Below are 13,466 nucleotides of genomic sequence, written 5' to 3'. Positions count from 1 at the left end.
CCAGACGTGGCAGTGGCCTTGGCTGGGAGGGATGAGGGGACTTGTTGCTGTTACTGTCTTGCTTGAGAGAGGAGGGAAGGAGATTAGGGAGGGCAGCCCCGGGTGATTACAGCAGCCTCCAAGAATGTGCTTGCAAGGCAGGTTTGGAGGGGTTGGGAAGGGCTCCAGTCCTTTTCACAGCTTCTGGCTTGGCCCAGGTAAGCCCTGGCCAAGACTGAGGCCAGACTAGGGACCGGATACTCCGAGTTAGCCCCCAGCTCCTCAAAGCTGAGCTGAGGTGAGGGTCTGGAGGGCGGTTCTATATTGGAAGGGAGCAGGCCCCAATCATCTGATCTCATGTCAGAGCCCAAGATGATTTAGTTCTGGGGCTGCATGGGAGACGGAAAGTGAAAAAGCTGGGCTGTCTCTCAAGTTTCCTTTCAAAAGATTTCCAAGGCAGAGGCCTTAGAAGCCTGCTTTAGGGACTAGATAAGAAACATGATCTTATAAATCACAGCATCTATTTATATATAAACATTCAGGGATCACAGTCCTATGGCTAATATTGGGAAAAGCGGGATCTCCTCCAACCAGGTTGCGTTAAAATAGAAAGACTTTGGAGTCAGAGGACTTGAGTTCAAATCTCATTTCTGAAGTTACCTAAATAATAATGGGTTAGATCCTTCACCTTTCTGTGAAATTCTGAGGCTGTACTATACATGGACCATGAGCTCTCATCCAGCAATCTATCTATGATTGTATGATTTTTACTATCTCCTTGGTTCCTCATTGGTAAAGTCAGGGGTGGAACTAGACAGTCTCTCCATTAGCTTTAGATGCTCAACAATAAATGAGATTAACAAGCATTTTTATTTTTCTAAAATTAATTAATTAATTGAATGATTTATTTATTTATTGGGGGTTTCTATTTTATAATGCTTGTTGATTGACTGAGTATTATCCACTCAACCATTCTGGAAGTCTACCTGAAACTTTAGTATGCTCATTTTATGGATGAAGAAATGGAGGCTCACAATCATCATGGCACCCTTGCTTTGCTTTGCCTTGCCTTGTCTTCTCTTCCTTATTTCTTTTCTTTTAAAAAATTCTCATTTTCTAACATCCCTAACCTTTGCTGGTAGCCACACCCAATGGTTCAACTTGGACTTTCTCCACAAAGACTCTCCTCCACAGAACTTGGTCCGCCATCTTGTCTTCAAGTGCATCTCCGTGTGGGAAGGAGGAAAAAAAAGAAAAATAAGTGCCTTGATTCCGGAGTCCTAGATTCTAGTCCTGCCTTGATGCTAGTTGGCTATGGGACCTTGACTTTTTCTGGGCTTCAGTTTCTCCCTTTGCCAAAGGACAACACGATTTCCATGCTCTCTAATTCAAATATTCAGAATTTTGCCCCTTTCCCCTTTAAAAAAAAAAGTTTTTTTTGTCTCCCGGATAAATATCCCAGAGTTATAATTTCTGTGAGGCAATAGTGCCCCCAAGTGGTACAATTGGGGGGTGCCACACCTACGCATTCACTGTCTCTAGAGCTTGGAGAGTTTTGAAGCATGAATAGACCCTTCCTTTCTCTTCACCCCCACCCCCATCATAGAATCAAAGAAAATCAGAGCTAGAAACACTCTTAGCCATCATGTAGTCCAATTGTCTTATTTTACAGATGAGGAAACTGAGGGCCAAACCACAGGTCAGCGGGTGGGGAATGTTATTTCCTACAGATTCCCATCCATAGGAGAGAATTCTACATTATACGATCAAAAATGAATTCAAATACTGGTTCTTGCCCTAACTAGCTATACAATTCCCCTCCCCTCTTTTGGCTCTCAGTTTCCTCATCAGTAAAATGGGAATATTCTATCAGACAGCAAGGGCACTTGAGTGTAATGTCCTAAATGTAAAGAAAGTGAGTGAGAAGTTGGATAATGTTGGAAAGGAGATGGGCTCAGTTTTTTCCTTTATAGAATGGGGATAATAATAGCACCTCCTTCACAAGGTTATTGAAAGAATCAAATGAGATAATGTATGTAACTTACTTTAAAAAAGTACTTTTTAAAAGAAGGAGGGAGAGGAGGAAAGGAAATGGAGGAGTCTGGATTTCTTTCAGCAAATTGTGGAGAGAAAATGAGGATTTTTAAGCAGGGAAATGATCTAAGCAGACCTGTGCTTTAGGGTGGGTGAACTAGAGGGAAGGAAGCAGAGACAGAGAACCCAGTCTGGACCCCACTATAATGGGCCAGACCAAGTGTGATGAACACCTGAATTAGGGTGATATCCTTGGGAGTGGAGAGCTGCAAGGAATGGAAAGATCAATGGAATCAATTTTTTCTTTATGATGAGGAAGCCGTGTCTCAGAGGCTGAGTGATTTGCAAACGATTATTAACTCAAGAGTCATGGTGGAAGGAGGGTATAGACTCGGTGAAGAAGGGAAAGGAAAAATCTCTTCTCTTTTGCAAATTATCTTGTATTTATTTGTATTTTCACATATTTTTTCATAGATACAATTATATTTAAATTTAAAATGAAGCTTTTTGAAGTCAGGAACTCTTATTTCTACTTCTAAATATGGCACCCTTGTAACAAGTGGAGTCCTATCCATTCCATGGCCAGACAGAGAGATTTAATATGCTGCACTTATATGGAGTTGAGGTTTGTCCCTTATGATATAAGACTTTTCTTTCAAGGAAGCCAGGAAAAAGGATATTAGATTAGAATTAGAGACCCTTGGCTCAAATTATTAGTCTCTTATTTAATATTTATATGACCTTGGGAGTCATAAGGAATAAACATTTATTAAATCTCTATCATGGACTTTATAAATATTATGTCTTTTGATCCTCATTATAAACGTGTGAGGTATGTACGATTATTATTTTCATCTCCATTTTACAATTGATGCAAGTAAATTTTAAATGATTAAATGTCTTTCTGAGAGCACTTAGCTAAATGTCTGGGGGTCGATTTGAACTCAGATCTTGCTGAGACCATGCCCAGCGTTCTATCCACGCTACTACCTGCCTTGGGCAAATAAATTTCTTTGTCTGTGCCCAAGGTTTTTCATCTATACAAAGAGAGACATAAATTAATTGATTTCTAAATCCCTTCTAGTTCTAACTACATACTATACTTAGAGACATTCATCATGGCCCACTCACACTCATTCCCTGAGGGAAAAACAACCAAAAATATCCTTTGAAAATTCATAAAAGCAAGATTGAATTTGGGGCAGGTAAGAGAGAACAGAAATATCATAGGAATCACCCTCCTGGAGGGAAGGAAAACTCTCAAGAATAAGAGTCTAAAAAACAAGATGGAAAATACTTGTTATATTGAAAAAAGGAAGAGTTATCCTAAGAGATTAGTGTGGATGCACAGGGAACTCACCCATCCACTGAGGTTTTGTAGAAGATGGAAGCAAAATGGAGGATGGACACAGAAACATGTCTTAAACTGCTACTACTACTACTACCATCACTACTACTACTATCACCACCAACAATAATAGTAACTAGTATTTTTATAACATTTTCAAGGGTTGTGAAGAACAATATATCTTTTCATTCATTTGACCTTCTCAACAAACTCCATTATAATAATTCTCATTTTATAGATGAGGAAACTGAGACACAGAAATATTAAGTGACCTTACCCAAGGTCACACATTGAAGGAACATCTGAGACAGGATTCTAACTGAGTTCTTCTGAGTTTAAATCCTGTACTCTACTAACTGCACAGCTTAGCTGCTAAAGCTTGGAATGAGATAAGGAAGACGAATCTCACAGGTGAAAAAAAAGTTATTTTTGATTTTGTAAGTTATGTCCAAGGGAAGAAGAATATTCAAGAAGGAAGCGGATTCTAACTCTGTGAGGATATGTCAATGACAGTAGATGCACTGGGAATGTAAAATTATTTAACTTTTTATGTTTTATCCTATCTCTAAGAATGATTTTTGGAATGGAAAAGACAGAACCAAATTGATTAACAGAGAAGTGAGAACCAAGGTATTTGTTAATTGAGTAAAGGAATACCTGGTGGGTCTCTAGTTAATTTCAAATCATCAGGTCTGGAAAATCAAATGCAAAAGAGGATATTTTAAAAATTGGCAAAGATGATAAAAAAGCCCCCATCTGTGATCTCGGAAACTCATGAAGAACAATAGGATTTAAAAGGTGCAGATATTATCGTAGTTTCAAAAATGGGAACAGAATAAAATCTGCAGATTACTGAAAAAAAATTTAAAAGTCTAACCTTTATTCCTAAAGAGATGGCTAATGAACATCTAGAAAAGAAAGTGTCATTCTCAAAGACCCAACATGACTTCATTAAGAAAAGAGGTAATAACAAAATAACTCACTTTTTTTTTTTTCCTTTTGAGGGATGTTTGAGAGAGGGATGATAGAGAGTAATTGCTCTAGAAGACTTCAGCTTTCTTGGCCATACTTTTTAGAAATGGATACACTTTCATTCATATTCTCTGATTTATTGGTCATGATAGGAGGTATGTGTGAAAATACTCCCTGTTTCCAATAGTCAGTTTTAGATTCTCCCATCATCAGTCAGTTATATCTTGTCCTTTAAAGTTCTTCTAATTGATATTTATCACTTAATCAAAATTCTAGTAATAGGATGGAGTCAAGATGATAGAAAAAGATAAAAACGAGACTGAACTCTCCCTAAAAACCCTCCAAAGCCCTTTAAATAATGCTATAAAACAATTCCTGGAATAGCACAACCCTCAAAAGGATGGGATGAAATAATTTTTCCAGCCAAAGGCAACCTAGAAGGCCAGTAGGAAAAGTCTGTCACATCTGTGTGAGCATAGCGCACAGTCTATGCAGGCCATGCCAGCATAGATTACAAAAGTCTGTTGCTTTGTCCATATTCAGATATGAGGTGTACTTCTGGGAGGTAGCCCAGGGTGAGGAGACGCACTAGCATACCAGAATTTGCTGCCACAGTGGAATGTCTCTCTTGTGACTGTTCCAGGAAAAGAGTGCTTGGGATTACTCATAGACAAGAACGCAATCAAAAGAGTAGTAAACACATCTTCCTTAAGTCATATCACCTTGGAAAAACTAAAAAGTCCCTAGAAATATCTCTGAAAACAGCTGCACAAAATCCCTGAAGCTTAGGACAGTGCACCCTCCTCCACCTTGGAAGCAGAAGCCCATTTTAACAAAGAGTTAAAAGTCAAGAAATAGATTTGAAAATGAGCAAACAGCAGAAAAAATTTCTGATCATAGAAAGTTACTATGATGACAAAAAAGATCAAAATACACACTCAGAAGAAAATAATAAAGTCAAAACTCCTACATCCAAAGAATGAAAAAAAATATGAATTTGTTTCCTGTCATGAAAGAGCTCAAAAAGGATTTTGAAAATGAAGTAAGAGAGAGAGAATAAAAACTGGGAAGATAAATGAGTGATACGAGAAAATCATGAATGAGTCAACAGCTTGGTAAAGGAGACACACAGAATGCTAAAGAAAATAATACTTTAAAAACAGACTAGGCCAAATGGTAAAAGAGATATAAAAATCTAGTGAGAAGAATGTCTTGAAAAGCAGCACTGACAAAGAGAAAAAAAGGCACAAAAATTCACTGAAAAAAAACCCCTCAAAAAATAGAATCGGCCAAATGGAAAAGGAGTTACAAAAGCTCATGGATGAGAATACTTTTACATGGAAGAGAATAATTCCTTCAAAATTAGAATTAAGTGAATGAAAGCTAATGACTTGTTTAAATATCAAGAAAACAGGAACAAAATAATGAAAAATGGAAGACAATGTTAAATATCTCATTACTGCCTGGAAAATTGATCCAGGAGAGATAATTTTTAAACTATTGTATTACCTGAAAACCATGATAAAAAAAGATCCTGGGCATCATTTTTCAAGAAATTATAAAGGAAAACCGCCTTGATAATCTAGAGCCAGTGAATAAAATAGAAATTGAAAGAATCCATCAATCATCTCCTGAAAGAGATACATAACTAAAAACTCCCAAGAACATTATAGCCAAATTCTAGAACTCCCAAGTCAAGAAGAAAAAATTGTAAGCAGTCAGAATTTATCATAGATCCACAATCAGTTTAGCAGATTTAGCAGCATCTATATCAAAGGATTGGAGGACTTGGGATATGATATTCCAGAAAGCAAAGGAGCTAGGATTACAACCAAGAGCCACCTACCCAGAAAAACTGAGCATAATTCTTTAGGAGAAAATCGATATTCAATGAAATAGAGGACTTTCAAGCATTCTTGATTAAAAGACTAGAGCTAATGAGAAAAATTGACTTTCAAATATAAGATTCAAGAGAAGCATCAAAAGGTGACCAGGAAAGGGAAACCATAAAGGACTTAATAGGGTTAAAAACTGTTTGCATTCCTACATGGGAAGATGACACATGAAGTTCATAAGAACTTTCTCACTTTTAAGGCAGTTAGAAAGAGTATACATAAATAGAGGACACAGGTGTGAGTTGAATGTGAAGGGATGATATCTAAAAAAAAATTAAGAGATGAGAGAGGAATGAATTGGAATAAAGGGAAAGAGAAAGACAGAATGGATCAAATCATCTCACATAAAAGCAGAAGAAAAACATTTACAATGGAGGGGAAGAGAGGGAAGGTAATGGGGACTGAATGAACTTTACTCTCATCAAAATTAGCTCAAAGAGGGAAGAAGATACACACTCAATTGAGCATAGAAATCTATTTTATGCTACAGGAAAGTAAGGAGGAAAGAGAATGGGTCAAGTGATAGAAGAAATGGCAGCTTGATGGAGGGGTAGTCAGAAACACAATACTTTTGTGTAGAGACAAGATGAAATGAGAGAAGGAATAGAATAAATGGAGTGAAGGGAAAATAGCAATAGGAACTATGAAAAAACATTTGAAGCCAGTTTATCTGACAACAGTCCCATTTTTCTGGATCAAACTGATAAAAATAAGAGCCAGTTCCCAAATGATAAGTAATCAAAAGATATAAACAGTTTTTAGATAAGTAAACAAAGTTATTGATAGCCAGAGAAAGAAATACTCCAAACTCATTATTGATTGTAGAAATGCAAATTAAACACAATTCTGAAGTTCTACCTCATGCCTATTCAATTTGCTAATAGGTCAGTAAAAGAAAAGATTGGAGAAGATTTAGGAAAGAGTTAGGAAAATTGACAAGTATTGTTGGTGGAGTTGTCAACTGATTCAACTATTCTGTGGAACAATTTGCAAGTATGACAAAGGGCTATATAATCATGAATACCACTATTAAGTCTGTGTTCCAAAAGACGTAAAAAAAAGAGAGAAAAAGACCTATATGTACAAAAATATTTATAGTAACTCATATTTTGTGGGAAATTATTGGAAATCAAGGGGGTGCCCATTAATTGAGGAATGACTGAACAAATTATGCTTTGTTATTATAAATAATAAATTTAACATTCAATTTAACAGTAATATTAATCAAATAAATAAAATTAAATAATTAATAATAAGTAATGAATGAATGATGATAAATAAATAATCAATAAATTGTGTTATAAGAAATGAGGAGCAGGATGCTTTTAGAAAAACCTGAAAAGACTTCTGTGAGCTGAGGCAAATTTTAAATGTACTGTGTGCAATGTAATAGCAATACCGTAAGATAAACAGCTGTGAATTATTTAACTATTCTCATCAATACAATGATTCAAGGCAGCTCTGAAGAACTTATGATGAAAAAATTCTATTCATCCCCAGAGAATGAACTGATGGTATCTGAATCTGGATTGAAGCATATTTTTTTACTTTATTTTTCTTGATGGTTTTTTTTGGTCCGTTTTCTTTCACAACATGACTAATATGGAAATGTTTTGCATGACAACGCATATATAACCCATATCAAATTGCTTGCCTTTTCAATGGGAGTGGGTTGGGGAGGGAGGAAGGGAAAGAATTTGGAACTCAAAGTTTTAAAGAAGAATGTTAAAAATTATTTTTGCATGTTACTGGGGAAAAATGAAATACTAAATAAGTAATTTATTTTTAAAAAGGTTCTGGTAACTATTGTCTACTAACCACTGGGACATTTTCTTTTCTTTGATGAGTTCAGTGCTTGGCTCACAATCTTCTTCTCCTTCCCAACTTCTACCCTTATTCTAGGGGACGTTACCAAAAATTTGATACTAATCTTTTCATAATTTTAACATTTTAATAATCTAATTGGCTTAATTTTCAAATGTCCCTCAGCAGGAAGGCATGCCTATTATATTAGATAATACAATAAAGATTCACAAAGATGATGGGAAACATCAATGGGCTGAATAACAATAAGATCAAACTAAAGTAGTAAATGTAAAGTATTACACTTGGGTTCAAAAAGTCAACTTTAAAAATACCAAGTTATGAATAGTTGGATAGACAGCAGTTTGTCTGAAAAAACTTCTAGGGATTGGAGTAGTTAATGAAAGGGCAATTATAGTGGAAAGACAAAGATTCTGCATTCAAATGGCCTGGGTTTGAATCTCACCTCTGATGCTTACTGTGTGACGTTGGAGAACTTTAGATACTTTCCAAATATTGATTGAAATAAATTAGAATGTCTTGCTGTGGAATAGCCTGATGATGATGATGATGATGATGATGATGATGGTAACTAACATTATTTAGCACTTACTATATTCAAGAAACTATGATAAGCATTTTATAATTATTGTCTCATTTGATCTCATGACAACATCTTGCTTCATTCTTATCTTCAACTATTCATCCTTCCTCCTCCTCTATGTCCTTTTCTCTCCTTCAGCATCTTCCCCTTCCTCACCCACTGTTCCTTCTCTTTATTTTCCTCCTTCCTCCTCCTCTCACCCTCCTTTTCCCCTCCTTTTTCCTTCTCTTCCCATTTCCTTAGAGTATCTCCTTTTCCCTTAGGCTTGGAACACTCCTCCAGCCCCCCAAAGAAGGTAATAAAGACCCTCTGATATTAAGTAAACAGACCTGGTTCCCATTGTCACCAGCTCTAAATGTGCCAGCTGGCTCATGTGGGCCTCCCCATGGTCTCTGGGGAGCAGGTAAGAGAGAGCAGATGATTCACCCCCATCCCAACATCACCAAAGATCCCCCAGAGGCACATGCCCACATCCAACATTCTGTGGGGCATCTAGTGCAATGGATGAGGGTAACGATAGCATCTACTTCCATTTTTCAAATAAAGAAACTGAGACAAAAGTTTGAAGTGGAATTTGAACTGATTCCAGACCCAGAACCCCATCCATTGCACTAGATGCCCCATTCATTATTTATTTATTTATAATATAATTTATTATAATAATAATTAGAACATGAAATGCTACATTTGATCTACAAAGGCTTATAGAAAGTACAATTAAATCAGGGTAGCTCCAATTTCTACAGCTTTCTTATTTTTGATGTTCCCTCTGTCTTTTCAGTCATATCCAACTCTTTGTGACTCTATTTTGGGATTTTCCTGACAGAGATACTGGAGTGGTTTGACATTTCCTTCTCTAGCTCATTTTACAGATGGGGAAACTGAGGCAAAAAGGTGAAGGATTTGCCCAGGGTCACACATCTAGGGAATGTATGAGGATGGATTTGAACTCCAGAACAGGTGCTCTAAGCACTGTAGCATCCCCTAGCTGCCTTTCACTCCGGGTTCCCAATTATTCCCATTTTATGGATAAAGGAATAGAAGCTCAGACACTAGAAAGGCCTGAGTCATGCTACTGTTCAGAGCTTAAAATCATAAATCATAGGCCATCTGAACAGGACACCTAGGAAGTCACTGAGTCCAGATCCCTTACTGAAGAAGGTAAAGGAGCAATGAAATACCAGAGATGGAAAGTCACCTTTGGGACCAGGACCCTTTCTGCTGACCTCGGTCACTATGGAAGGTGGTCTTCCTTCCAGACCAACCTGCCTGGCCTCCTGCTCCCTCATCTTTAAGTGGGATTATTTTTAAAAATGCAAATAGAAAATGATCACCCTGAGTTTGAGGGCCCTGGGCAGAGCAGATGGTCCAGAGATTCAGAGGGATCATTTTCCTTGCATGTGTGTGCTTTGAAGGCCTCGGCTCAGGGACCCCCTGCCAAAGGAAAACAAATGAGCACCCTGTCTTTGTCCTTTGGCACTTGAGACTGTCCCCTGTCCACAGCCCTTGGATCTTTCCCCAAGGAACAGGATTCCCCAGATCAGAGAGGATTCTGGGAGATTGCATATCTTGAGGCTCCCAGGGTGACATCCCTGTTCTAAGTCCCCTCCCAACTCTGACATCCCCTGTTCTAAGCTCCCTCCCAGCCCTGACATCCCCTGTTCTAGGCCCCCTGCCACACTCTCACTCTGGAAGAACTCCCTCCTCAGGTACTCCAGCCCTTCACTGGACATGCAGGTTTAGGCAATCCAAGCTCCATGGGAAGTTAGCTTCAGCTAAATATAATTAGGAAGGTAAACGGACTGTGAAAGGAGCCGTACGACGTATCTGGGAGCCAAACAGAAAGGAGAGAAAATCAGCCTTGCTGGGGAGCCCGGCATCCCAGAATTTCGAGCTTTTTAAAGACAGAGGCCTCGGTTCTGTGCTGGGCGGTTCTGCTCTCAGACAAAGAGGGGGCGGCTGTGTTGGGAGCTCGGGGACAGCCGCACTTTGCAGCTTGCTCTGCAGCAGGACGTGGTGTGAAGAACACAGAGCCCGGAGCCAGGAGGGAGGTTTTCCGGCTGTGCCAGTCCTCAGCCACCGGAGCCCTTGGCTGGAACCCTGCCCCGGACTCCAGCCTAATCATGGGCAAAATGGGTGCGTTGGGCAGAGGTACCAAAGGGGTTCTTCTTGGTGTGAAGAGCCTAAGAACCAATGTTCTTGAGAAGGAAGAAAATAAGAGAAGCTGGAAGGCTCTAGGTGCCAAAAACTGCTTTGGAGTCTAGAATGTCCTTTAGGAGGGTCCTGGGCTGAGAAGAAAGGTTGAACCAGGGAGATCTTTGGAGCATTAAGTATGAGACTTGAGAGAGGCCTTAGAACAGGGGGTGTCAGAGTGAGGAAGGGGCTTAGAACAGGGGATGTCAGGGCTGAGAGGGGCCTTAGAACAGTTGATGTCAGGACTGGGAGGAGCCTTATAACTTAATGTCAGAGCACATTGGTGTATTCAGTGTTAAAAAATAGAATCTTAGATTTGGGGAGAACCCAAGGACATGGTACATCAGGACAAGAAAAGGCTTCAGAACCTATCCAGTCAGAATTGGAGGAGACTTTAGAACACAAAATATTGGAGTTAGGAGAACAATTAGACTGCCGAATGTCAGAATACAAAGAAACTGTTAAAAAAAAAAAAGAAAAAAAGAAAGAAAGAAAGAAAGAAAGAAAGAAAAAAAGAAAAAAGAAAGAAAGAAACTGCTGATGTTATGAGACATAATATAGAACATTGTACTAAAACAGACCTGGAAAAAAACCCCAGCACAGAATGTCAGAGCTGAAAAGGATGTTCTAACCTAAATGCTAGATTAAGAACCTGTGAGCTTGAAAACAAAGAATGTCAGAGCTCCAATGGGCCAGCAGGTAGCCTGGAAACCATGTCCAGCCTTGTCAGCCTTGGTGACTGAGTGTGAGCTTGGAGAACGAGGGTCTGGGGGAAGGGGGCACAGAATGTAAAAGCTTAAAAAAATCTCAGGAGCTACAGGATGGAAACTAATTAGACTTGGCTTCATAATAGGAGGCAGAATTGGGGCACCTAAAGGGTATAAGTTATAAGTTAGTGAGCACTCTCTCTTTGTTTTCTTTTTCTCCTCTTTCTGTTTTTCTGTCTGTCCATCTTTCTTCCCCTTTTCTCCTCTTCTCTCTTTCCTCCTCCTCCTCTTCCTCTCCTTCTCCTCTTCCTTCTTTCCTTCCCTCCCTCCTTCCTTCCTTCCTTCTTTCCTTCCTTCCTTCTTTCCTTGCTTCCTTCCTTCCTTCCTTCCCTCCCTTCTTCCTTCCTTCCTTCCTCCTCCTTTCTTTCACATGCATTTCCTATATATTCTATTCCATTTTATAGAGAGATTTCTCTCAGTATAGAAATATATGGTGTATGTGTATATAACCATACCAAGGTAGTAGCTATTAGGCCTGGGCAGTAAATGCTCCATGGGGGCCGGACCGCCCCTGCGCTCACCTCCCGTTCCGTGGGCTGTCCAGTTATTATTCTGCTTCCAAAGACAAGGCCCTGTTCCAGCCTTTCCCCATTTCCAGTGTCTGGAAGTCACTCTCAGTTCCAGTCTCCGACCCCTGAGGTGCTGCCCCTCCCTGCGGATCACAGAGTCACAGACTCTCCATGGCGTGGGGTCTCAGCCGTCTAGGACGCTCCGGACCCCAGAGAATCCCTGTTCCACCAGAAACGCCTCTGATATAAATAATGCTGGAGCTGGCATTGGAGAGTCTGAGTTCAAATTCCTGCTCTGTTGCTTAGTGGGGCAAGAGTTCTAGGCAAAGCCCTTAGTTTCTTGGAGCCTCAGTTTCCTCATTTGTAAAAAATAATTATAGGTTAATAATTATTAACTCTAAAACCCCTCTGGATTTATGTCTACGATTGCATGCGTATGCTGGGAAGATGGTCATTCCCCAATTGCCTTTTGGGACAGCTGTGATTTTTATGATTTCCCCAGAATCCAGTCTCAAAATAATAATTTACTTCTTTGCAACTTCCCCCTGTCTCCCCAAACATCTCTCAATCTGCGAGCGAGCCGGCTGCAGCCGCACTGACCCAGGCTGGAGATCCCGGGGGACTATGGGAGCTCCGGAGAGCCGGACACCCGATCGGCCCCGGCCCCTCCCCAGGCCGTCTCCCCAGCAACGATTTTCAGTGTCCACGTTAGTGCTGGGATCTGGTCGGGTCTCCGGAACGGCTTTCACTGAGGACCTGTTGTTTATTCAGGCCGATCCTGGCTGCCGTGACCTTTGTGAGCGGACACATTCCCCCTAATTATGATTGGCACTTCATGGAAATGTGGCTCCGTGATTGGCAGCTGAAGGAGCCGTGCTCCTTCCCACAATCCTGTGGGGCCCTTCCCATCAATAGACAGAATGTTGGCTACTTTTCTGGGATAAATAGCAACCTTTGGCCCTGCCTTTCTTTGGCAAAAGCTCAACACTTCATTCTTTTCAGAGCTGGCTTTGGAATGTGGCTGAAAGGGCCTCTGCTGAGGCCTTCGCTGCGATTCTGCTTCCAGGGCAGCCATGGGGGAGGAGGAGGAGAAGGAGGAGGAAGGCTGTCCCACCCCCACCCCAACAAAGGCCTGTCGGGCCGCCCTTCCCGGCTGCTGTTTCAAAATAAATTTGTCTTTTTGGAATAAAATAAACTGATTTTCTGCCTATTTTTTGCTTAGTTCCCAATTATCATGCTGCTCACTGGACAGGCCCTGTAGTTTTTCACCATCCATACCTGGTCTTGTTTAGAAGGCAGCCTCACACACCCCCTCTTCATCTCTCTCCTCCCCTTATTTTTTCTTCACTCTACCTTCCCTCC

The 13,466-nt window shown here is 40.1% G+C and overlaps 1 long non-coding RNA gene across 1 annotated transcript; it reads right to left on the bottom strand.

The window, feature by feature from the left end:
* Positions 1 to 830: 830 nt before the first annotated feature.
* On the bottom strand, positions 831 to 12,875 carry LOC127543777 (uncharacterized). The gene is made up of 3 exons (XR_007949302.1): positions 12,705 to 12,875; positions 12,117 to 12,324; positions 831 to 1,205 (listed from the first exon to the last, which is right to left on the bottom strand). It is a non-coding gene; the product is annotated as an uncharacterized LOC127543777 (long non-coding RNA).
* Positions 12,876 to 13,466: the final 591 nt, after the last annotated feature.

The sequence above is a fragment of the Antechinus flavipes genome, chromosome 1, assembly GCF_016432865.1.
Source record: "Antechinus flavipes isolate AdamAnt ecotype Samford, QLD, Australia chromosome 1, AdamAnt_v2, whole genome shotgun sequence".
Taxonomy (NCBI): domain Eukaryota; kingdom Metazoa; phylum Chordata; class Mammalia; order Dasyuromorphia; family Dasyuridae; genus Antechinus; species Antechinus flavipes.
The sequence above is the reverse complement of the archived record's forward strand: the minus strand, read 5'-3'. Positions and strand labels throughout refer to the sequence as shown.